Here is a 14,670-nt window from a genome sequence, read left to right as displayed (position 1 = left end):
TGTAAGAATCAAATGAGATTAAAAATAATTTGAGTATTTTACAAGACCCAACATCAGAATAATGTGAGTATTATTAATTTCCTTAGGTTGTATCAACTCATCCATCAATTGGAAATCCTTTTAAAACAATCTATTTAATATTTAATCATATATCTAGTGGAACCAAATCATTATTCTCCAAATCAATTCCAATAAATGGAATCCATTCAGGTGTGCATATGTATGTATGAATGTGTGTGTGCAACATTTACAATTTTGATATATTTGTATGTATATATTTAGAGTAGCTCCAGTTACCTGGCTACAGAAACTCAGAAATTGCCCTTTTCTCCCCAGTATCATGGTGTATGATTTTTCTCAATTTCTTCTCTTTCTTCACACTTCAGACCATCAATGTTCCCTTTCCCAGTTCTGTTCCTAATCTGACTGTTAAAGGAATGAGGAAAGAAGATGAGAAATAGATGAATATAAATAACTAAAGCTAAGGCTCTTTTTCTGATCTGTTGTCCACAGGCTAATTATGCCAACCCTTGCCTTAGTTCCTCACATTCTCTATCTTACTGCTCATCAGTGTAAAGTCAAAGGATTTCTATGAAGAAAAATAAAAACAGATCTTATATGTACCTAGAACAGAGTCCTATATGTACCTAGAAACCTTGTATTACTTCCATGTCTATGTCTAAGTAAACCTGGGAATGGGTAACTTAGGAGGAAAACTTTTTAACCCATTTTATTTATTCCCATTAATTCTGGTGGCAAAACTACAGGGCTGAGAGTATTCTTCAGAAATAGAAAGATATAGAAGAACCTCTGAGATTGGGTTCTGTTTTGCTAGGAGGGGATAAATCCTGATTGAAGATAATAGATGGTAGTGATGGAAATCTAAGTAGAGAATCTTAGAGCTGAAAGGGATAGAACGAAAGCTCCTGAGACTACTTGTTTGGGATTTTTAAGAAAAGTTATTTATTCATGTATAAGAATGGACAGCAGAAGGGGCTATAATAAAACATTATATATTAAGAGGGTATATTCATATAAGAAAAAGAAAGGACTAGTATAGGACAATATGGTAGAGAGTTGTTGAATAAGAATCTCTGTTTCTAGATTTTAAATTCATTGAAGGCAGGTATCTTATTTTATTTTATCCTTGTACTTTTTCTGTGTATTACAGGCCTTCCTGATTTTTTTAAAATTTTAATTGAATGGAATGCCCTGATAAAATTATGGTCTGCATTTGACTCCAAAAGTGTCAAACTATCCCTACATATCCCCATGTGAATTTGTAAAGGTATTCCTTGCCTGACTCAGGAGTAGTATACAAATGTTAAAACATCAGTTAAAGCATAAAGAGCATTGCAACTTATAAAATTAAATGAATGATATTTAATCTCTTCACATCAGTTGAATTCCTAAATAATGAGTAATTTAGCAGATAGAGTGAAGTTCCCTTTACTTGTTTCTGGTGATTAGACTCTCCTTCAACTTGATGTGTTCATGTTTTGAGTGATTAAAAGAATTCTGGTTGCAGAGCTGGAGAGTGGGACAGAATATTTTAATTGAATGGTGTGCTTACCTGAAGTTCTTTGTATTCAAAGTTGCTGTCACAGCTTTACTTATCACCATTAGCTCCCCTCACACTTGACCTGTTTTTTCGTGGCAATAGCAAGCACTGGAACAGGAATGTAATTTCCAGCCACTGTTTACATGCGATTGTTACAACAGCTGTTAACAAATGAAAAGTTGAATAATTGCTCAGCACAGGAAAGAATATACTTCCCTGCAAGGATGGTTTCTTGAACTGCATTTCCCCCTGGGGCTTTAGACACTCTGCCAGAGTTAGGCAGACCCTTAGGGCCATTAATGTTTTCTTCCCATTAGGGACCTATTTAGTGTCTTGCTGATGTGGAGCACGCAATTCTTTTCTAAATGAACTTTCTTCAAAGATGTTAAATTTCATCTACATTGGTACTCCCTTCACTCTTCCTATTCATTGTTTCTCTGAGACTTGGTAGAGTTCAATGAGTTTCCCTGGCCAAAAAATATTCATCTTCCAAAGACTAATATTCTGCTACTGAGCCTCTCAGAAATTTAATAGACTGATTGCTGAATGATAGAAATACAATCCACATTTGTGAACCCCAGGAAAATCTTTATAAAATTAATGTTTCTTTGCTTTTCTTTGAATAAGACACACCACTTCCAAATTTGGGACATTTTCATCAGCTGTCACCCTTGCATGGAATGCTCTCCCTTTTTATCATCACCACATTGCTTTAACTTCTTTCAAAATCCAGCTAAAATGTAATATGCCTTTTCTATTTAATGTTAATGCTGGTATCTTCCCATTATTAATTATCTTCAATTACTCTTGTATATATCTTGTTAATATATAATTGTTTTCATGTTTCTCCCCTTAGTTCCTAATTTTATCTTACCTTCAAATATTTAAGGCATTTGGTTTTGTTCTAATATTTTGTATTGCCTTATTGACAATTTGTTTTCCTCTCTAGTTGACTATTCCTCTGTTTCCTTTGCTAGATTATCCTCGAAATCACACCACACTTTCTAACCACAGATTTACTAGCTGAACTCAACTACTACTTAAGGGAATACAAAAATGATAGAACAATTTGGATGTAACTGTGAGTTTATCATCTAGTTTTCTTCTTTTTAAGTGCTAGCAATCCTTTGTATTCAAAAATTGAAGACTGTAGTAATAAGGACAGATGGTTATAAAATAATTTCCCTAGAATGATAATAGTTTATTCTAATCTAGTAACATTGTCTCAGCCAGAAACACCCTTCTGTCTAAGTGTATGAATTGTCCTGACTTCCCTAAGTTTCAGTCTTATTTTGGAACAAATAAAATAGACTTTTGGGAATTTGAACTCATGATTTCAGCACCATGCTATAACCAAGCCCATATTCCAAAACATTTTGTTAATGCATTTAGGTGTAAAGGAAGAGAGAAAAGATCACGTTATTGCTGTCACTTATGTTTTCTCAAGATAATATATACATAAAATGTCCTAAAACCTTGAAATTCAAAGGGATTATAGAATTGCAAAAGGAAGGACTATTGTTTCTATTATCCTAATAGTTTATAGTTTTAGGGATTTATACTAATCTATTGTACTGTGACCATGATGTTAATATGCTTAACATTTTTCTCATGGAAAATGTACCTCTAATGCAGAATGGAATGCTATTAAATTTCATATGTGTTGGCAGCATGTATTCATTGCCAGCACTCATGCATGATCCATAATGTTTTCATTGTTTTGTACCTTGTTCTTTTCACCCTTGTCCAATTCATTTATTATGTGAAAGAAATGTCCTTGTTCCAGATTACTCATTTAAACCATCCTTGGGTGTGACAAACTTTTCCCCTCATATTACATTAAAGTGGAACTTGGTCTCATGCTGTCAAAGCAATACAATTATATTTCCAAAAAAATGCATGGAAAAAAAATAACCTTATTGTGCAGAGTGCCATGAAGCAAGATGTAATCTTTTGATTCTCTCTTGACAGATGTATAAGGTGATTTTGTGTTGCACCATTTCCTTGTATCTGCTTTATGAGGTGCTGAGTTGCATTAATAGTGCTTGTTCTGGTTTGTCTTCTACTTTCACACATGTACACACACATTTAGTATCCCCATGGTAAATCACTATTCATTACAAAATTACAAACCTATCCATGGTAATAATCTCACTACCTCACAAGTTAGTCTAATAACTGCCTAGCACATAGTATGCACTTTAAAAATAATAAGATGATTGATAGAATTCAAATACATAAAAGCTCATTAATGTTGATGTTTGCTGTAGATCATTATGCCCACTCAGCATGCTGAGGACTTTGCTCTATTTTTCCTGGCATTTCAAGGATGCTATTGGAAGATATGGACCAGTTATCTGGTTCACTAGTTCTTTTTCTTTTAAAGAGCACATTTTCTTCTTTGATAGTACTATCTGATGACACAGGGAAGGGAACAAGTCTTCATATGGCACCTACAATGTGCCAAGCACTATGCTAAGTGCTTTATAAATACTATCTCATTTGATCCTCACAACAACAAAGTATGTGCAAGGTAGGATGTTTCCTACCTGCTGATAAAAAGATTATAGATACAAGGTACAGAAATGTACATTATTGGATATACGGACAGTGTAGATTGTTTTATCTGCTTTTTTTTCCCCACTATTGTTGCTACGAGAATTTTTCCTCTCCTTCCTGGTTAATTGGAGAAGGATTTGTGGAAGAGATATTCAGTAATAGTGATACCAAAAACCTTCTCTTTTATCAATTCTTATGGCATAATAATATCCCATTACATTAATATACTATTTGTTCAGTTATTCTCCAATTGGCTGAAAAACACTTAAAGTACCTCCCTTCACTTTTAAATATTTTCTTTTCTTCTCCTCTTTTAAAATCCCTCTTTAGCATAAAGGAAATTTGTTCTGGCTAATACTATTTCATTTTGGGGATCATTATCCCTCTTTAATTCCAGCCTCGAGTCTCTGTAGTATTTGTTGCTGAGGTGCTCCAGGTTCCCCCAGGTTTTGTTGACTTCTATCTCACATGATTAGCTCCCCTACACTGGACTTGTGAGGTTAAAGGCAGTAGATTTTCATGTATTTCAAAACACCATATTAGGGAACCCAGAGGACCTGAGATGGCTATCTAGTTTTGTACATTTAACTATGACCTTTGCACTGTGATGATTGGCTGGTCACTATATTGATAACCATTGTTAATCTTGAGATTTACAAGTTCCACCTAGGATATACTATAAGATATTTAATATGTATGGGAATGCCTGCCATCTAGGGGAGGGGTTGGAGGGAAGGAGGGGAAAAACTGGGAACAGAAGGGAGTACGAGAGATAATGTTGTAAAAAAAAATAATAATACCTAGGCATATGTACTGTCAAAGAAAATGTTATAATTATAAAAATTAATAAAAAACAAAATAAAATAAAAAAGAGATTTACAAGTTGCTAACCTGACCTTTGCTGACTCCTGGGGCTTTCTCAAGAGAGCTCTCCTGAGAGCGAGAACCCTTCAGGCTACACATGTCCTATTTCTGGTTGGAGTATTACTTATTAGTAGAGTTTTCTTTCCTATTTATTTGTACAGACGTAGGGTGGAAAATATAAATTATAGTTTTCACAACTGTTTAATCATTTTTTTGATCTAGTATAAACTTTAGAATTTTTCTTGAGTAGGTATGTTGGAATTAGATAGTCTTTCAATTTTGGCAGCCATATTGGCTGCAACTTGTTTTATATTATGATTATAGTTGTTATCCTTAAATTCTTGCCCCTCTGAGACGCCAAAGTTTTTTTGAAAGAGGGATTAAATTTGTCTTTTTAGCCCTCTGGTACAGATCTAGAAATTTGCAGTAGAAGTTTCAAAGTGGCAAATTTAGGCTTCATATAAGAGAACATATCTAAGAGTAACCAGAAGTTGAATCATTGGGAATAAGTGAGTTCTTTCTCATTAGAGGTCTAAGTTGATGTCAGATGATAAGTTTCATGATATCATATAGTTGTGATTCTTTTTTATGCTATGATTGGCTGTTGAGGTCTTTCAAATTCTAAAATTCTATGGTATGTGTTTTTATGCAAATGCTTCCTGTTAGATGTTTTGTAATAATGCAACCAAGATATGAATTGAACAAATATTCTCATCATGGGAATGATCAGAAGGTTATTGTTTTTCTCTAATGTTTAAAGATAAGCAAGTAATTTTAGTCAAAAGGATTCTCAGCATAGATGAAGCACCAAAAATGAAGTTCAAGTGATTTGCTCATGACCTCATTAAAGTTCCAATTATATTTTGAGAAAGAAAGAGGGAAATTCCCTTGTATTCAGGAGCAAATATGGTAGAGCTGAAGCAGGAACTTACCTGAACTTTACCTAATTCCCCTGTAAAGATTAAGATAATGCCTCAAACTAAACTCTGGAGTGACAAAAAAAACCCCAAAAGATTGGGATAAAATAATTTTCCCACCCATAACAACTTAAGAAGTCAGCAGCAAAAATTAGTAAGGTACTGGACAAATCTGAGGTGCAATGAAGGTATACCCTGGCAAACAAATAACAGATCTTAGAGGTGGTTGCACCAGGATTTCAGGAACTCTCTGTCAACATACAATAAGAGGTTTATAAACTGATCAGAAAGAAATTACAAGGGACTTTTTTTCTGACATTAGGTTTAGGATCCTGTTGCATTATCCATACAGAGTATTGGATAACAGTCCCAGGGAAAGGGAGGGGGGGAGTATAGTTTTTCTAGCTTCAGGGAAGCAGGGACAGAGAGTGCCTAAGATTGTTAACAAGGAAATAAGGGTCCTGGTCCCAAAGCAGAAAGGAACACTAGCAACTATAGTTGCAGAACAGTATGAACTTGGTCACGCCAAGAGGAGTATTGACATTTGTGGCTACAAAGGTACACAATCTTTTCCTTGAGGGATCAGAGTATAGGCCAGAGCAGTAAACAAACTTCTTAGATTATACCATCTTGGAAACACTAAAAACATACAAATCCCCAGAACTAGTTTAGAAAATAGGAGCATGAAAAACTTAAAATTTGGGACAGGGCCCTTTCCACCCCAGGAACATATCCTAACTTTAACATAAAGTTAAAAGCCAAGAAATATCCTGAAAAAAGTAAACAACAAAAAGAACCCAACTATAATGATATGAGGACACTGAAGATACAAACTCTGAAATGTCAAAGTTGTCAAATGTGAAAGTTCTCAAAACAGCTGGATACAAAGCCTCAAAGAAAGGTCATGTGTGTTAGATACAAGCCCAACAAGAATTCCTGGAAGAGCTCAACAAGGATTTAAAAAAGTGAACAAAAGATATAGAGGAAAAATCAGGAAAAGAAATTAAATGAGATTATGGAAGAAATGATGAAAAGAAAGTCAACAGCTTGGTAAAAGAGGCACAAAAAATACTAAAGAAAATAATACTTATTTAAAAAAAAAAAAAAAAAAAAAGAATTGGCCAAATGGTAAAATAGGTACAAAAATCTATTGAAAAGAATAATTCCTTATAAAATAGAACTGACCAAATGGAAAAAAAGGAGATTCAACAGCTCCTCAAAGAAAATAATTCCTTAAAGACAGACTTGGGCAAATGAAACCTAATGACTTCATGAGACATCAAGAAACAGTAAAACAAATCAAATGAATGGAGAAAAAGAATATATGAAATATCTCATTGAAAAATAACTCACCTGGAAAATAAATTGGAGATAATTTAAGAATTTTTGGAATAGACTTCCTAGAGCCAACATGGTAGCATAAGCAATGAACTGCTGAATTTTTTTGTTTCAATGTTCACCTTCAGGCTACCATATAATAGTGCTCCGTCATGTCCCAGTACATCAGAACCAGAAAGGAGATGGAGCAAAACAATATTTTAGCCCAGAAAACTTGAAAGATTGGCAGATGGGGTACATCTCATTGGAGTGAAGTAGTGGTAGCTTGGGGAGGGAGGGACACAGTCCAGGATATGAAGCTTTCAAGTGAGTCTACAAGTTCAATCTCAGCAAACCAGTGGTATGGTGGAGCTGGTGTATTCCAGCATCAGGCTCCCTCCATGTATCTTAGCATAGCCAGGAGAGATGGCAGACTACTGCTCTGGGAACCATTATGTGTTTCAATGTGGCCCTAGGCAAAAAGACATTCTTAAACAGCCAGATCTCCATATACTTCAACACAATCCCAGGCAAAAAGGCATGTTCCAGTGCCCAAAGTATTTAAGCACAGCCTCAGGCAAACAATGACTAAGAGTCCCAAGAGCAGTAGGACCTCCATACCATTAATCCTACTTCTAGCTCTAGGCTTAAAGCCTTCACTGGTATCATCCAGGGAAGCAACTCATATGGAAGAGGAAACAGTCATTCCTATTAACTCCCAACCAACTGCCACTCATGGGAAAGGAAAGTCAACTTAGCTGAAGCAGCAAGACACCCTGAAGGAGAAGTACCAGGAAGCAGTATGTGTCACACAACCATAACTATACCATTTTTAAATAATCATCTCTCCTCAGATACTGACAGAGAAAGCCCAGAACCCTAGGACCAAGATCCTTGGGCATAACAATATTTCCAGCTTGGTCCCTTATTCTGGGAAACAGCTCATGGAAAGACAGCTTAACAATAATTCCTTCAGGTAGCTAGAACTTTCTAGTAATCTAAAGTCCTTAGAGATGTCAAACAGTTTATCTTTAGAAATTGTTATGATTTTATCAGTGGAAATGATGTAAAGACATATTACTATTTGTTTTTGCATTGAACCATAATAACCATGGGTTCTTTCTATCTAATTTATAGATGAAATTGTCCATCTGTATTGTCCACACATTAAAATGTGAGCTCCTTGAGAGCAAGAACTATCTTACTTCTCTATTTGCATCTTTTACATAATAATGTACTTTTACATAATAAGTGCATAATAAATGCCTCATTCATACATTTATTTAATTATAACAATTAACCTTCATCCTGGGAAACAAAAAAATGAAACACATCACCTTATCTTCAGAGCAATGTTGGGGCTCATATGAGTATAAAGTCATTCTGTAAAGCTATTTTAATTGTTTTTCTTTGTGACAGGGGAATACAATCGATAAACATTTATTAAAGGGTCATTATATGAAGGACACTGCACTAAACACCAGAGATACAAAATGGCACAAAAAGCAGTCCGTACCCTTAGTGGATAGATTGGCAAATAAGTGAAACAAAATATATATATTGAATTTTTTAAAAAATGAAAACACAAAATAAAGATACATATTATTTACCTTTTTAAACCCATTTACCATTACTCTAATTATGGTTAACTTACTTTAAAAGAAAAATGTAGCTTTCTGGGTTAATGTTGAATAGTAATGAAGCTTTTGAATGATCATTTTTTTTGTAGAAATCATACCTTACAAAAAAAAAAGAAAAAAATTAAAGGAATTAGAAAAAGCAATAAAGAGATAAAATTATCACTTTTTGCAGATGATATAATGATATATTTAGAGAATCCTAGAAAAGAATCCAAAAACCTACTTGAGACAATTAACAGCTCTAAAAGAAATCTGCACAAATCATTAGCATTTCTATATATTACTGAAATATCCCAACAGCAAGAGATAAAAAGAGAAATTCCACTTAAAATAACTATAAACAAAATAAAATATTTGTGTATCTATATGCTAAGACAAACCCAGGAATTATATGAAAACAATTACAAAACACTTCTCACCAAATAAAGTCAGCTCTAAACAATTAGAAAACTATCGATTGCTCATAAGTAGGCCAAGCCAATATAATAAAAATGACAATTCTGCCTAAATTGTTCTGTTTGTTGGGTACTATGCCAATCAAACTGTTAAAAACATTTTATAGAGATAGAAAAAAACCAACAAATTCAATTGGAAGAACAAAAGGTCAAGAATATTTAGGGAATTAATGAAAAGAAATATGAAGAATAGTATCTTAGCAGTACCAAACCTAAAACTATATTATAAAGCAGCAGTCATCAAAACCATTTGGTACTGGCTAAGAAATAGAATGGTGGATCAGTGGAATAAATTAAAAACACATGATACAATAATCAAGGCCTATAGCAGTCTAGAATTTGATAAACTCCCAAACTCTAGCTTTTGGAATAAGAACTTACTATTTCACAAAAATTGCTGGGAAAACTGGAAAATAATAAGTGAGAAACTAGGCATAGACCTATACCTCACACTCCATACAAAAAGGTCAAAGTTGGTACATGATTTGGGTGTAAAGGGTGATACCATAAACAAATTAGGAGAACAAAGACTAGCCTACTTCTCAGATCTGTGGAGAGAAATTTATGGTCAAACTAGAATTAGAGTATATTATAAAATATAAAATGGATAATTTTGATTATACTAAGTTAAAAAGTTTTTGTACAAACAAAACTAAAGCAAGCAAGATTGGAAGGGAAGTATGAATCTGGGAGAGAAAAAAATTAGCCACTATTTCTAATAAAGGCCTCATTTCTAAAATATATAAAGAACTGTGTCAAATTTATAAGAATACAAGTCATCCCCCAATTGGCAAATTAATAAATTTGTCAAAAGATATAAACACACAACTTTCAAATTATGAAATTAAAGCCATTTATAATCATATGAAAAAATGCTCTAAATCACTATTGATTAGAGAAATGCAAATTAAAACAATTCTGAGGTACCACCTCACACCTCTCAGATTGTCTAACAAGACAGAAAAAGATAATGATAAATGTTAGAGGGGATGTGGGAAAACTGGAATACCAATGCATTGTTGGAAGAAATGTGAACTGATCCAACTATTTTAGAAAGCAATTCATAACTATACTCAAAAAGCTATAAAACCATACATATCCTTTGATCTAAAAGTGCTATGACTGTGTCTATATCTTATCATAAAGAAGGGGAAAGGATCCACATGTGCAAAAATGTTTGCAGCAGCTCTTTTTGTGTTGTCAAAAAACTGGGAAATGAGTAGATGCCCATCAATTGGGTAATGGCTGAACAAGTTTTGGTATATGAAGATATTGGAATATTATTGTTCTATAAGAAATGATGAACAAGATGATTTTAGAAAGGCTCGGAAAGATTTACATGAACTGATGCTAAGTGAAACAAACAGAACCAGGAATACATTGTACACAATAACAGCAAAATTGTGCAATGATCAATTATGAAAGACTTGATTCTTCTCAATGTTTCAACATTCCAAGGTAATCCCAATAAAATTGGGATAGAAAAGGCCATCTACATCCAGAAAGAAAACTATGAGGATTGAACGTAAATCAACACATGCTATGTTCATTTTTTTCTTTTCTTTCTGTTTTTTTTTCCTTTCATGGTTTTTCTTTTTTGTCCTGATTTTTTCTCCCAACATGATTTATAAAGAAATGTATATTCAAAAATTAATGTACATGTATAACCTGAAAAATAAAACAATTAAAAATTTAAAAACATGAAAATAATTATTGACAAAGAAACACATTTCTAATTGATATCAGAAGGAAAGGATTGTTACCAAAGAGAAAATCAGAATAAGTTTCAAGAAAAAAGGTGCAATTTGATTGGTCTTTTAAAAGGTGAGTGGAAATTGAACAGATAAAGAGGGAAAGGGAGAATCATACAGGTGTAGGGAATAGAGTGAGCTGTGCATGTGAAAGGACAGGGTTCATTTTGGGTAGAGTGCAAAGCATGTAGGAGAAATAACTGAAACAAAAAAGATAAAATATTTTAAAAGTTCATCCTTCCACCAATTAAAAGTTGCACTTCAATCATACAATAAAAATCCAGGAAAGCAAATACATGAGGATGCCACAAAGAAACTTGAGAGGAAATAATCTAAAATCATCCTTTACAGAAATCTAGAGATTTTTAAAAGTTAGGATGTTTTCTACAAAGGTGTCTCCACATCCCATAGGTTCAGGCCTGGCTTCTGCTATTAGTCACAAGCTATTTTTAGCTAACAGGGTGTCCCTCCCCATAACTTCAACACTTTTAGCAGATTTTTGTATCTGATTATAAGCTTTAAACTTAAGTCTTCTGAAACCAGAACATTGTAGCACAGGGGTGCTTGGGGCTCAGCCTTCTTTATTATGATTTGACATCAGTTGCTATCATTTTCCAAGTTCATTTTGGTGGCAGGCAAATTAATCTGGTATGGAGGGAAATCAAAATACCTTTCCATGTCTGCTCAGTGTGAAGTCTGAAGATCCCATTACACTTTTCATCACAGTCTTACAGTGCCCTTAGCTAAATTTCTGAACCTGATTAAAAATCTGGGCAACTGGAATAGTAATAATAATAAATTTATACAGAAACTTTCTCTGAATGGAGTGCTAAGCATGAAGAGCATAATATCAATTATTTTCCCAATTTCATTTGAAGTAAGTAGGAGGGGTATGACTTTTTTTTTTAATTAAAAGTATGGAGTGGCTACATAACATGCCCAAGGCCACTACTTAAAGAGGCTAGTAGGTTTCCTCTAGTTTCATTAAATGGTTCAGCCTCCAGTCTTTTAGCCCTATATCTTAGCTTATTTAAGAATATCTGCAAATTGCAACCCTAGAGCAGTGCCTAAAGAAATAAAGGAGAAGAGATGAGGGAGAAAGATCAAAACTTGGATTGCCCAGAGTAGTATACCCATCTATAAAAAAATGTTTGTTTCCTTATTGCCTGTTCCCTGTCTTATTGGCAGTAGAAAGTAGATAGTTTAGCCTGGGGAATGGTAAAAAAAAAAAAAAAAAGCTATGTGACATAAACATGCTATGATCATAAAATCATAAATTTAGAACAAGACCTTTAGGCTTTTTATTCCAACTCACCCATTTTATAGATGAGGAATTGAGGTTCAGATAATAACGGGTCAAACAGAAAATAATTAAGAGATGTGATATTCTAACTCATGTTATCTGACTCCAAATCCAGATATACTGCACCTTGAACTACCCTATTGTATGATTATAACATATGTTGTCTTGCATAGCCATGATGACTCAATTCACAAACAACATAATATTTCTAAGTAGTGTCTCAGACCTAATACTATCCTGCCTCTTAGAATACTTAATTTTGTTCTTAGTATAGCTCAAGTGCCATCTTCACATAAGAAACTTTTCTGATGTTCTCAAGTTATTAGTAGTCTTTATCTCTGGGAATTATAGTTCACTATTTTGTCTATTCTTTATATTTATTTTATTTATTCATCTGCATTAATTTATCTGGGTTGCTATATAATTTCAAGTTGAAGAATATTATCTTACCTGGAGAATTAAAAAGGAGCATTCCTCAAAAGGCAATGGAGACTTTCAGTATAACTAGAAAATAACAGAAAATAAATAAGGGTTTGTGAATTAGAACCAGCAGTTAAGATTCCAGATAAGATGATGAATAACTGAATATGGTCTGGTCACTTGTCAAGAGTGAAAGAGAACAAGTAGGTAGCAATCAGATTTCTGGAATGAATTTATGGGAATAGCGGGACAAGAGTTGCACAAAGATATGCAGGAACAGATGTTATGATTTATATCTTTGGAGGGAATAACCAAAGGTTCATCTAAGCATGTGTGTACTTGTGTACAAAATTAGTTTTTCAAGTAGAGTCTTTGTTGCTGGCGGTCAGGGACTGATTTTTTTTAAATCTCTGAGTTTGGTGCATTTTAGCACAATATCCTACAAGTAGAAGGTAGTCAGTAAATATTTATTAAATAAAAACTGAATTACATCCAGTTCTGAGTCAAACTCTTGTAACATAGTTGAATTAGCATTTCACCAGAGTTCCTACCTTTAACCCTAACCAAAACCAATACAACAAGGAGATATCACCATTGTCTTTCATCAAGCTGAGGAACATTTCCAAATCTATTTTATTGGGGAGAGCCTAAAAGTCCATCTTAGCTTTCTAATAGGGTAGCAATTCAAATTGGTCTTAAACTTCATGGAAAAGATTGTCAGTAAACTACTATATCATTTCCCTTTATCAATCTTTTGACTTTTTAATCCAAAACTTCTTAGTTGCTGCTTTCTTGTGGGTGCTTAGAATGTGAGCTCCTTATGGGCAAGGATTGTCCATTTTTATAATTGTTTTCTCAGGGTTTAGCACAGTTCTTGGCACAGAAGGTACTTAAGGCTCATTGATTCATTTATTCACTGTAGTACTTTTGCTAAACAAAGGATTTATGCCACATTTCTCTCTCCCTATTCCCCTAATACACATACACATCTCCACATGGGTGCACACACACATACACACACTCATTCATCTCATGACTCCATTTATATATCTCCAAGAGGAGAGGATAAATAGGCTCTATCAGTTTGCAAGGTTTGTATCTCTGCTTTTGGAGTTGATATTCTGTTGTCCATATTTATTATCTTTCTAAGCTCAGGAGGAACTTTGAGAATGGATAATCAAAATTCATTCCTTGTTGCATTCTGTTTTAAAGTCAATGGACAGATAGGGAATGGGAATTCTCTGAGACCCTATGGATCTCCGTGATCCCCAATCCAATACTAAGACTCTGTCTCTGGCCCCCAGTTATAGCTCCTGGCAGTCATGACAGCATCAGTTTAAGACATGTGCTGAAGATTAATAACTGGCAGAGGGAAAAAAAAAAAGGAGCTCTAGTTTAATACCCAAACTCTATCTTTCTCACAAGATCATTGCCCTAAAGAATCACCCTGCTTGTTATTAAAAACTCTTTAATTCCTTTGAGGCACCTATAATGGGATTTATTTGCAACAGTCATTCTCATGTTTATTGCAGGAATATCAACTTTTTTTCCCTCCTATTAGTTAAGGTTATGTCAAGTTCAATAAGGCATTTGCTGAGTCCAAGTTATTTTCAACAGATAGTCCATAATCACACTGTCTTGTCCCAATGTCACTGCAGCTTTTCATTTTAGTGAAAGATGACATTTACTTATGAATGAATTTATTTTATAAGAACATACATCCTAGAATTTTCCAGTATTAGCTTTTCCTCCCAGTAATATTTTTAAAATATTAGCAATGGTATATGACATATCTATTTTAGAAGTGTATTTTATGGATTAACAGGAAACATAGAATTATATAAGAAAACTATTACATACCAATCTACAGAATATCACTTACC

The 14,670-nt window shown here is 33.8% G+C and overlaps 1 long non-coding RNA gene across 1 annotated transcript; it reads right to left on the bottom strand.

The window, feature by feature from the left end:
* Positions 1–317: 317 nt before the first annotated feature.
* On the bottom strand, positions 318–12,873 carry LOC141564906 (uncharacterized). Its single transcript, XR_012488793.1, has 4 exons — positions 12,818–12,873; positions 8,873–8,956; positions 1,574–1,722; positions 318–426 (listed from the first exon to the last, which is right to left on the bottom strand). It is a non-coding gene; the product is annotated as an uncharacterized LOC141564906 (long non-coding RNA).
* Between the last annotated feature and the right edge of the window lie 1,797 nt (positions 12,874–14,670).

This window comes from Sminthopsis crassicaudata, chromosome 3, assembly GCF_048593235.1.
Source record: "Sminthopsis crassicaudata isolate SCR6 chromosome 3, ASM4859323v1, whole genome shotgun sequence".
Classification (NCBI taxonomy): domain Eukaryota; kingdom Metazoa; phylum Chordata; class Mammalia; order Dasyuromorphia; family Dasyuridae; genus Sminthopsis; species Sminthopsis crassicaudata.
This window is presented reverse-complemented; position numbering and strand designations above follow the sequence as displayed.